Source organism: Physeter macrocephalus, chromosome 1 (assembly GCF_002837175.3).
Source record: "Physeter macrocephalus isolate SW-GA chromosome 1, ASM283717v5, whole genome shotgun sequence".
Lineage (NCBI taxonomy): Eukaryota > Metazoa > Chordata > Mammalia > Artiodactyla > Physeteridae > Physeter > Physeter macrocephalus.
Window position 1 is genome coordinate 135,233,297 of NC_041214.2, and position 11,947 is coordinate 135,245,243.

Genomic DNA, 11,947 nt, shown 5'->3' on the forward strand with positions numbered 1-11,947 from the left:
TTTGTTTCGAAGTGCTAGTTGGGCCCCTCCCTGGCCGGGCTGGTGGCTCCCTCAGAGAAGGGACTGCCTCTTGTTGACCCTTGTGTCCCAGCTTGGCACTGAGTACAGTGTCTTGCACAAAGGAGGGGCTCTAGGGATGTTGGCTGAATGAAACCTTCAGAGTCCAAGCTTTCTATTTCCCAGCCACTTCTAGTCAAGGACTTCCAGATACAAAGCTTAATCTTTGAACAAATACAAATGTGGAAAAGGTACGTTAACTTTATGAAAAAAAAGAGGAACATCTTTCCAACCTTTTGTATTGAACTGGCGCCATGGTATTTTGTGAAAGCACTTTAATACATTAAACAGGCCAGAAAAAGACAAGATATTTCTACTTTTTTTAATTAAAAGAGAGCCAGCTTTCATTGTTTCTAACCAAAACATATTGTAAGTTACTCAAAAATGATTGTTCAAGTTATACGTTGACCAGATATTTCACTGCCTGCTACACCTGGGAGCATGTTTTCAGCCCAGTTCTATGAATATTTTAAATTTGTGTTACTGATGGTGAGTATAGCCTATTCGCAATTCAAAATGTTAATGCTTTTAGCAGTAAAAAATATGCAATTCCCAAACCAGTACAATAAACTTTATTTGTATTAAAAATAAAAAAGTATACTGTTCCACCTAGAGCTACTCACTGGTCAATTTAAGGAGGATACTTAATATTCACACCCTAGTCTATTCTAGGAGATATGAAGGTACTTTCATTCTAATCTCATAACAATCTGATTGAGGTTATTTTACTGATGAAGGCTTTTCTCTCTACGATTTCATAAAATAGCTAGGCAGTGAAAAACACTACTCAGAATTTGTCCAGAAATTTCTAAAGCTCAAGATTAGTATTTTGTGTGATGTTTATAAATCTGTGACCCACATGGCCCAGTCTTAGAGCAGTACTCTACTCAAAACACACAGGCAAGTACCTGAAACCTAATTTCAAAATACAAAAAATTCTCATAGCCTACACACTGCGAAGCAGATAAATAACAAACAGTGTATCTTAAAACTGACTTCTCTTTTCTCTCTCATCCACTGTTCTCACACAAGGTAGCTGCTTGTGTGCCTCTGTCTTTCAAAACGCCCTACTCTTCTCCAGTCCTGGCTGTGTGCTTTAGATCTTTCCCCCCAGCTCTCTCCTAGTTCAGAACCACACAAGCCCGAAAGAATTGGTCTCAAGTCAGGACCCTCCTCTTTAGGAGGCTGGAAGAGGGGAGCAGAGCTGATACAAACAGTTACCCATTAATATGGATTTTTCCTTTCACAGTTTCTTTTCTCAGTTAACTAAATGTTCACTAAGATCATGTGTTAATAGATGTAGTTATGTTATTCCTTTTGAGCTCAGAGAAGTTCAGCATTGAAAACAGAACAGTGTCAGGCAACACCTTCTCAATCCGCGTGTCAAGTTTGAGTCAATACAAAACCATCCACTTTTATAGTGAACAGAGAGAGTTCTGTTATGTAACATCAGGGGAAAATGTGCAGCCTTTGGGGGCCTTTGGAGGTCTACCAAGTGGGATTTAAGACTTTTTAATTCTAAAAACACTTCAATATATTTCTTCAAAAATTTCCAGGACCGAGCCACTTGAATAAATTAAAACAAACTAAATCTATAATACTTTCTTTGCTTTGACTTCTTCAATATCCACAAACTGGCAGTGGTTTAAAAAAACATAAGCATAAAGAAAATTTGTAATCTTCATTATTTTCTCCATTACATCATGCAATAAAACTGACTTCCAAGAGTCACAACATAAACTCTCCTGATGAATGAGGCAATGGAAACTGGTCAAACCAACCTCTTATTTTGAGTTGCATTAACTCTTAAAACCCTCCTCCCTGCCCACCCCCAACTATAGCCCATCTTTTTTGGAAGAAAATGTTTTGATTAAACTTCTCAGTTTCTTTATTGGAAATTGATTAGGATTTGTCAATTCATATGAACTAGCTTAGGCAAATGTATAGGTTATAGCGCCTAAGTAGGCTGCACACTCTGGACTCTAATAGAGCTTCATACTGGAAACCTCTGGTGTAAGATTTCCATGCTTGCCAGAAGAGATGCCATTGTTGTTGGGTTCCTTTGACAATACTCTCTTGTTCTTCATACCAACAGAGAAACAGACTTCCATTAATAAGTAGTATATAAACTCCTACCGTTAGTCAGTATAACAAAAGTAAGAATATAGATATATTCATTTAGCAAAACATTCAGAAATATTGTAAAAGAACTGCTTAGAAACACAACTGTGTTAGCGTTCTCCGGATACATATATGGATACAGAGATTTATTTTAAGGAATTGGCTCATGCAGTTGTGGAAGCTGGCAAGTCTGAAATTTGTAAGGCAGGCGGCAGGCTGGAAACTTACACAAGAGTTAAAGTTGTAGTCTTGAGTCCAGAATCCATAGGGGTGATTTTTATGTTAAGGTGTTGAGGAAGGAATGGTATTCCTTCTACTCTGGAAAACCTCGTTTTTTGCTCTGAAGGCCTTCAACTTGTTGAAGCCCACCTACATTATTGAGGGTAATCTCCTTTAAACTCCATTGATTGTAAATGTTAATCACGTCTACAAAATACCAATCACAGCATCATCTAGACTAGCGTTTGACCAAACAACTGGGCACTATAGTCTAACCAAGTTGACACATAAGATTAACCATCACAATGACCTTCATTCAATAGTATTTCCTCAAAGGCATGTGATAAGTAGGTTTAAAAAGATAAATCCCTTAGTGAGCAATGTAAAGCATGCTTTCAATAAGAAAACAAGTCCCCTTGATTTTATTTTTCTTTGCTCTTTTCAGTCAGTTGTGTGGTGATGGGGATGGTTGGGGACGGGGGTAGGAAAGATTGGATGTTGGTCTTCAGGTGGCTTCTTCTGCTTAATGATATCAAATATTTGTGCTAGAGTATTGGGGACAGTGTGTCCATTAGGGAGGATCAAAAGATGAACAAATAAGTTGCTCACAATCTAGTGGAAGTTAGAGACATGAACAATCTACCTTACGTATTACAAGTTGTATTATATTGATAAATTAAGTGCCACAGAAAGGTATAAAGGCAATAGTAATGTAAGCATAAAAAAGGTTTTGGATTTGATTGGGCTCCCAGCTAAAAGGAAGTTTCACAGACTTGGAGGGCAGCATTGCAAACCTTCCTTAATACTTTTCAGTACAGGAAGGGGGAGGGGGAGAGGCCATAAGCATAAGGAAATTGCTCCCAAGGCAGAGTCAGTCCCTTGATGCATTAACATCAGTTGCACCACAGAGATGGCTAGAGTTAATCAAATTCACACAGCAAGTCCTGACACTTGATGGCTTAATTAGGACAATTATGTGTAAGCTTTAAAAATTCTGCTTTGTCAGCAGATGATCCAATAGATGTTACCATAAAGAGCATATTCCCACCCCACACCCAGCCCAGGAGAGGCTCAAAACATGGAACTAAAGTTAGTACGTTAATATTTTGTGATGTAGTTGGAGAAAATATTTTGTAATTGTGTTTATAGGAGTATTTTAGGTACTTTAGATAATTGCAGCAGGTCAGGAATTTTTCTATCTTGTAGGAAGATTTCAGCAACTCTTTGTGATACAAAAAGTTATATATATATATATATGACATATATGTATATATACAGATATATATTTAGATGTATATTTGTAATACATATAGATAGATATTTATGTAACATACATGTATAAATAAAACCTTTATCTCTGAGAGAGAGAATAAGACAGAGAATGAGAGAGTCATGATACAGAGAGAAAGATTTATGATAGAGTTGGGTTTTTTTTTTTAAGTGTTTTTATACTAGCCTAAAGTGCTCACGAATACTTTTTTTTTTTCCCAGAAGGAAAGTTGGTGAGAGTAATAAACTAGCTATGACCCATATCATAAGCAACCACTGACACACAATGGGGACAGTATGTGTAGAAGAAAACAAAGAATAGAACAAAGTTGCTGGGTTAGTAATTTTCTGTTTTGTTTTGTTTTTGTTTTTAATTGCAGACATGTAAATACTGAATTCTCATAGCGTTGAGGTATCAAAATGAATTGAAAAATAATACTCCTTGCCAGATGTTTAGCATAAATGTTATATAGAATCATATATAATTCTAGGATGTTAAAATGTCTCAGAGCAACAGAGTAATATAATTTACTAGTCTTTTGATATGATTGTGCAGCTTATGCTGATTTCACTGGACTATTTCAGCTCTATGATCTGTGTTTAATTTGGAAGACCTAACTAAAATTAAGTGATGACTCTTTATTTTGGATTTTCTGTGATGGTACAGATTTTATTCAATTTTATTACTATTATTATTATTATTATTAATTTATTTATTTATCTTTTTATTTTTGGCTGCGTTGGGTCTTCGTTGCTGCACACAGGCTTTCTCTAGTTGCTGTGAGTGGGGGCTGGTGGCTTCTCTTGTTGCAGAGCACGGGCTCTAGGTGCGTGGGCTTCAGTAGTTGTGGCACATGGGCTCAGTAGTTGTGGCTCGTGGGCTTTAGAGCGCAGGCTCAGTAGTTGTGGCTCATAGGCTTGGTTGCTCCGCGGCATGTGGGATCCTCCCAGACCAGGGCTCGAACCCATGTCCCCTGCATTGTCAGACGGATCTTTAACCACTGCACCACCAGAGAAGTCCCCAATTTTATTATTTTTAAGGCAGGTAATTCATTAAATACATAACTAAATATTTTTAAAATATTTTGGTTTGTGGGATTATTCATTTATTTGTGTTTACAAATCAGAGAAAAAAAATACGATCTAGGAGAGATTTTCAAAATGGGGTAAGCCAGGAGGTACCATTCTTCTCTCTTTACACTCTTTTCCATGGTATTTGAACTCATCATCTTAAGGCTTTGAACAGCGTTGATCTGAGAGCAGTCCCTAATTAATAGTTCCAGTTCCAGACAATCCTCTGAACTCTAGACTTGTGTTATCTAACAGCTTAATGAACATCTCCACTTGGAGTCTGATTGGCATTTCGTACATAATAAGGCCCTAGATGAACCCTTCTCTGCCCCTGGTCCCCAATCTCCCTCTAGACTTGCTCCTCCTGCATTGTTTGTTATCTCAGTACCACCCTTCTACCCTTGGCTCAAGATGGTTTGGAGATCAACAATGACTCCTCTCTCCCAAGCATGCCATAGGCCATCTATGAGCAAATCCTCTTGACTCATCCTTTGATTTTCTACTCTTTTTGACCCACTCAAATGGCAGTTTTATATAGTTCAGCCTAATGTACCCAGAACCTGACATCCTCTCTCCCTTACAATTTCCCCAAGTTTATACAGTTGTGTGAACTATTGCAACATCCATCTAACTGGATTCTTATACAGGGTAGTTCAAAGTGATCCTTTTACAACGTAAGTTTGATTATGTTATGCCTGCCCCAATCCCCCACTGACTCCCCATTTCACCCACAGTAAAAGATAAAGGCCTTACAATGGTCTGCAAGACCCCATAGGAGCTGTCCCCTTGTTCACCTTCTTCCAATCCACCCTTTCATCTCCTATTACACTCCCCCCCTCATTTCAATCCATTGTCATGGTCTATTAGTATTCTATTGCTGCCATAACAAAAGGCCACAAATTGCCACAAATTTAGCAGCTAAAGCAATACAGATTTATTATTTCATAATTCTGCTGGTCAGAAGTTCATTTGGTTCAACTGGTTTTTCTGGTTGTTGGCAGAATCTCATGCTTTATGTTTATAGGACTGAGGTCCCTGTTTCTTCGCTGGCTGTCAGCTAAGGGCTGCTGTTAGCTCCCTAAGGCCTCTCTCTGGTCCTTGCTCCGGGGACCACACATCTCAGAGCCAGCAACAGTGTGTGGTATTATTCTCACACTTGGAATTTCTCTGATTTCCTTTTCTGCCAAATCTCTCTTGCTGCCAGAGAAAGTTCTCTGCCTTAAGGGCTCATGTGATTAGATGGGACCCACCTGGATAATCCAGGATAATCTATTTTAAGGTCTGGAACTTTAATTCCATCTGCAAAGTTCCTTTGCCTTAATATAATATAGCAAATTCACAGCTTCTGGGAGTTAATCACATGACATCTTTGGGGGACCGTCATTCTGCCTATCAGAGGGCCTCTTGGCCAAGCATGCTTCCATCTCCGGGCTCATATACTTGCTGTCCTGCTACCTGGAATATTCTTCCCCTGATAACTGAACAGCTCATTCCATCTGTTCAGGTCTCTGAACTAAAGATCTGTTATCACCATATCCTATCAGCCTCTCTAAACAGCCTTTAGAAGAAATCCCTCCCTACTCTTTTTTCCCTTTAACCTTTTTTTTTTTCTTTTTCTCACCAGTACCTGACACAGAATATAATCATTTACTTGTCTATTATCTTTCTCCCTCTACCAAGTCCCTTGAGATGAGGGACTTTGATTTATTCACCATTGGCTTCCCACTACCAACTGCAGTTCCTGGCACATGGTGAAATGTTCAATAAATATTTGTTGAATTAATGAAAATCACCAAGAAAGCCCCAGAGGCTTCACTCCATTAATCATGTCTGAAAAAAATTAGTCAACTAACTCTGAATTGACCTAATAGAACAACTTAAAAAAAAACTTATTCATAAGAATATCATTAGTCAAATGCCTTGCTGAAATCATTAGTTGTAACTTCTATAGCATCTCCCCATCTATCATAAAAGAAAACAAGGAGCTTGACATTCATGTCCTTGGCATACCTAAACTAGCTCAAAGTTTTCATCTCTTCCATCTCTAAGAGCTGACAAGCTTTTCAATAATCTGTTTTAAAATCGTGAAAAAGCTCAAGTCTGTAATTTTCAGAACCCACTTTATTCCTTCTCTCAAAATTAGGATATATCTCATTTGCAAATTCTTTATACTTCTCTTATTTTAAATATTTCCTCAAAGATGATTGACAATACACTCTCAATCTATGTGACTCTACGATCCAAGATATGAATCCCCTCAAAGTTACCGTTACTTCTTTTTCTTTAACCCCACCATCTCACCCCACCCCTCTGTGAGGTTTGTTTTGTGTTTTCTTATTTAAGTTTGCTTGGGGCAAAGTAGGAACACAAAATGAAATTTTGAAGATTTTGCTGTCTGTCTCCATCTGCAGCTGAGCAGGGATCTGAACACTTTCTCTAGACTTAGCTAAACAGCTGCTTGAGAAGTATCAGCTCACCCTGACAGCCTTTCCTTCACCATTGTTGAGGGTTTCAGCTGATGTCTTTTTTATTTGTAGCTGATCCATCAGGCAGCACCTCGTGCAGTCTCTTTGGTTTCCTATGCATTTTCTCCTTTTCGTTCCTCTTGGATAATATTATTGATAACATGGGCAGAAAATTTTAGAGTTTCCCCTTCCTCCTGAGCCATTTTCTAGTTTAGCTCTGTGTCAGTGCAAGTATACCTCTCCTTCTGAATTAAAACATACTTTCAAAAAAATTTTTTTGAGCCCAAGTGCAAGCAAGAGGATGTGCTATACACAACGGAAAACAACTTTGACTTGTTTTCTAAGTGTGCTCCCTGGACCACCTGAATCAGAATCATGGGATGGGGTGGGGGGGTGTTTATTACAATGCAGATTATCAATTACTGAATCAGAATTGGAAAGAGGTGGATGGGAGGCTTGGGAATCAGCATTTTAACAAGTTTCTCAGGTTATACTCTTCAAAGTTTGAGAACTTTATCTGTCAAGGATATGCAGAAGTGTAAGTTCTTGCTATTAAGGAGCTAATACTATATTTAAGATAAGGTGTAAAAATAATATATGTCAAATGAATGGCATAGACAGTAAGTACACGGGAGTCAGCAAGTCAAGCTGTTAGGGATGGGGTAGGGGTGTTCAGGTTGGCTTCATGGAGCAGGCGTTCATTGCTCATAAGTGATACTCAAGAACTGTTTGTTCTGTGTTCAAAAAATGACACAGCTGTCCTGAAAGGTGAAGAAACCATAACTTTTTTTTTTTAATTGTGAAAGAACGTAGGATCCTCTTGTCTTATCTCATTTTCATGCAGATAAGGAAACTGAATTCCAGAGAAGTTATTTGACAATTGCCCCATTTCACACAACATGGTCGTATTGGAAAAGACTAGAACCAAAGTTTTCTAATTCCAGAATTTAGAGTGGATATAAGAGTAAGGGGGAAGGCATTCTAAGAACTGGAGTAAGTTTAGTTCAGTGTGTCAAAGGGGAAGGGCAGAGGATTTGATTGAAAGTTGAATGACGGACAAGCCTGAAAAGGTAGGTTGGAATCAGATTGTGAGCAACTTTGAATACCAGAATAAAGGATGTAGATAGTGAAGACCTGCTGAAAATCTTAGGATAAGATAAAAGCAGTTTATTAGGAAACTGCTACTGAGAAAGATGAGAGGGATGAAAGGCCAGGGAGACACGTGAGAAGGAGCCAGATTCATGGTCCATGATGAGAAAATTCAGACCCAGTTTGATAAAAAATGGATGTGACAAAATTTAAAGAATGGATCAATAAAATATGGAAACTATTTGAATTTTGGTCTACTTCAGTAGTTTCCTTCTTTTTTTTAGTTGATTAACTTTTTAGTTGCGTTTTTTAAAAAGCAAGGAATTCACATTTTCTCATTACAATGTAGGCCCCAACTTTTCCTTTTTTAAAAAATAAATAAACAAATAAATAATCAAATCTAAGTCTTACACTCAGGAGGTAATAAAAACAGTGTATTAAAATACCAATTCAGGGACTTCCCTGGTGGCACATTGGTTAAGAATCCTTCTGCCAATTCAGGGGACACGGGTTCGAGCCCTGGTCCGGGAAGATCGCACATGCTGCGGAGCAACTAAGCCCGTGTGCCACAACTAGAGCCCACGAGCCACAACTACTGAAGCCCGTGTGCCTACAGCCTGTGCTTCGCAACAAGAGAAGCCACCGCAATGGGAAGCCTGCGCACCTCAACGAAGAGTAGCCCCCGCTCGCTGCAACTAGAGGAAGCCCACACGCAGCAACGAAGACCCAACACAGCCAAAATTAAATAAATAAACTAACTAATTTAAAAAAAGAGAGAGAGAGCAGATTGCTCCATCTCCTATTAAAAAAAGAAAAAATTTTTAAAAAAATGAAATACCAATTCATTCAGCAAAACTTTAAAAGAAACATCTCTTTGTTAGGCACTGTACCAGTTCTGGGTTCTTTAGAAATACATAAAATATGGTCTCTATATTAGTCAGAATCCTCCAGAGGAACAGAACCAATAGGGTGTGTGTGTGTGTGTGTGTGTGTGTGTGTGTGTGTGTGTGTGTGTGTGCATAAAGATTTATTATAAGGAATTGGCTCATGTGATCACGGAGGCTGAGAAATCCCAAGATCTTCAGGGTGAGTCAGAAAGTTAGGGACCCAAGTGTATTTCTAGTCCAGTGGTTAGCAGGCTTGAGACCCAGTAAGAGCCAATGTTCCAGTTTGAGTCTAGAGTCAGGAAAAAGCCAATGTCCCAGTTTGAAGGCAGGAATTTTCTCTGACTTAAGGGTGGGTCAGCATTTTTGTTCTATTCTGGCCTTCAACTGATTGAATGAAGCGTACCCACATCATGGAAGACAATCTGTTTTGCCCAGTCTACTGATTTAAATGTTAATCTCATTCAAAAACACCCACACAGAAACACTCAGCATAATGTTTGACCAAATAATTGGTCACCAGGTGGCCCAGTCAAGTTGACACATAAAATTAACCACCATGGTAGCTGTCTTCAAGGAGGTTATACTTTATTGGGAGAAGTAAAATAATAACACACCATTTTAATGCTCCAATATAGGTGTTTTAAAAGTATTTTTAAAGGGCGAATGATGAATTTTACCTATAGAGAAAAGGGAAATCAATGACGTTACAGGACAAATAGGAAAACACCTGGATGGACAATTTTGTTTATGGATATCAGGTTCTCTGAGTACAGCCATATTAACCCAGGATACTCCAAATTGCCCTGGGTGGGAAATAAATGTACATTTGAGGTTTGGATGTAGGCAAGAGATTAAGAGCTAGATTCTAGGAAGAAATCAAGGCAACCCAAAAATATGTTGGGCTAGTTCTTAAATGGAGAAGAAACGCCAGTGAAAATTTCTAAGATTCAGGATTAATGAGAAGTTCTAAGAACAGGAATATGTTATTTTTTATTTTTAAATTAGAAAGTTGTATGAAATTTAAACATATACAAAAGAGAATAGCACAACAAAGCCCCCATATCCATAAAGATTTGACGGTTATCAAGTTTGCCCCATACTCAATCTGTTTTCTCTCTTTGCTGAATATTTGAAAACAAATCTCAGAAATGCTGTCATTTCACTTCCATATACTTCAAGATGCATCTCTAAAAATATGTTTTTTTAAAAATTTTACTTATTTATTTATTATTATTATTTTTTTGGCTGTGTTGGGTCTTCGTTTCTGTGAGAGGGCTTTCTCTAGTTGTGGCGAGCGGGGGCCACTCTTCATCGCGGTGCGCGGGCCTCTCACTGTCGCGGCCTCTCTTGTTGCAGAGCACAGGCTCCAGACGCGCAGGCTCAGTAGTTGTGGCACACGGGCCTAGTTGCTCCGTGGCATGTGGGATCTTCCTGGACCAGGGCTCGAACCTGTGTCCCCTGCATTGGCAGGCAGATTCTCAACCACTGCGCCACCAGGGAAGCCCTAAAAATGTTTTTTTAATAAAACTTAGTAACTTTTAAAAATAACAATGCGATTTTCACACCTAACAAAATTAATAATAATTCTTGGATATCATTTTGATACTGTCAAATATCCAGTTCATATTAAAATATTCTTGGTTGTCTCAAACATTGCATTTGAATAATGTGACTCTTGAATTTTTTTAATCTAGAGAAGACCTTCTTCCTTCTCTTTTTCTTTGTTTTTCATGCTATTGTCTTATTGAAGAAACTGGGTTGTCATTTAAAATATCCCACATGCTGAGTTTGTTCTAATATGTATTTATAATTTATTTTCCATATTGCTCTGCAGTATAATCCTCTATCTTTTGCTCTGTACCATCGGTAAATTCTGCTCCCCACTCAGCTTTGAGTCAGCTTCTTATGGGAGCTGAAGAATTGGAGAGATGCTTTCCAAAAGAGGGTGGTGGGTTATGGAAAAGGGAATGCCTGTGTAGAAAGTGAAATGGCATAGATCAAGAAGACAAAGGAAGCAGAAATGGAAAGTGAGAGAGAGACGATGCAGAGAAACATAAAGCCTCACCCCAGCTCCCCTACACCTACCAAAGAAAGTGAATCAAATTTGAAAAAATGGAGACATCAAGTGTAGATGTTAAGATAATTGTAGAAAGATCAGTATTAAGAGGGTGATGGAAATCTGAATAGTAAAAATGTATTAAGCCCACTAAATAGATTACTGTTAAATTGACATTGTGGGTTCTTTGACTGAAATATAAAGCTGAGAATTTTTTTCTTAGGAAAAGGATAGATTACGACACACTGTAGAAGCATGTATTATAGAATTCAGTGGTAAATGGTTTAGTATAGTTTTACAGTTTGTTGCTTTTATAGTCAGACTATAAAATAAAACAGTTGGACTGCAAATGTCTTGCTCTTAGCCAATTTCATCACCCCGCTGCTTTCCACGCTCTTTTGCTTTTTGTTGGCCAGCACACTACTTCATTTTAAGCCAAGTATTTGAAAGTGTCAAATAAAAGTTCTGCTGCAGCCAGGCAGCAGCTGACTTTATTTTTACTCAAGTGTGAGATAGTGCTCACAGATGTCAACTTGTATTCGTTTTTAATGACATAATTTTTGTGGCTAAAACACTGACACAATTACTTTAGAAACCTAGTGTACAGTAATCAATGTAGACTCCAGCAACACCTCAAATGTATCAAATATCTATTTTCACAGAGACCTGGTGAGATCAACATGAAAGTATTAATGATTTTAGTTTTTTAAAAA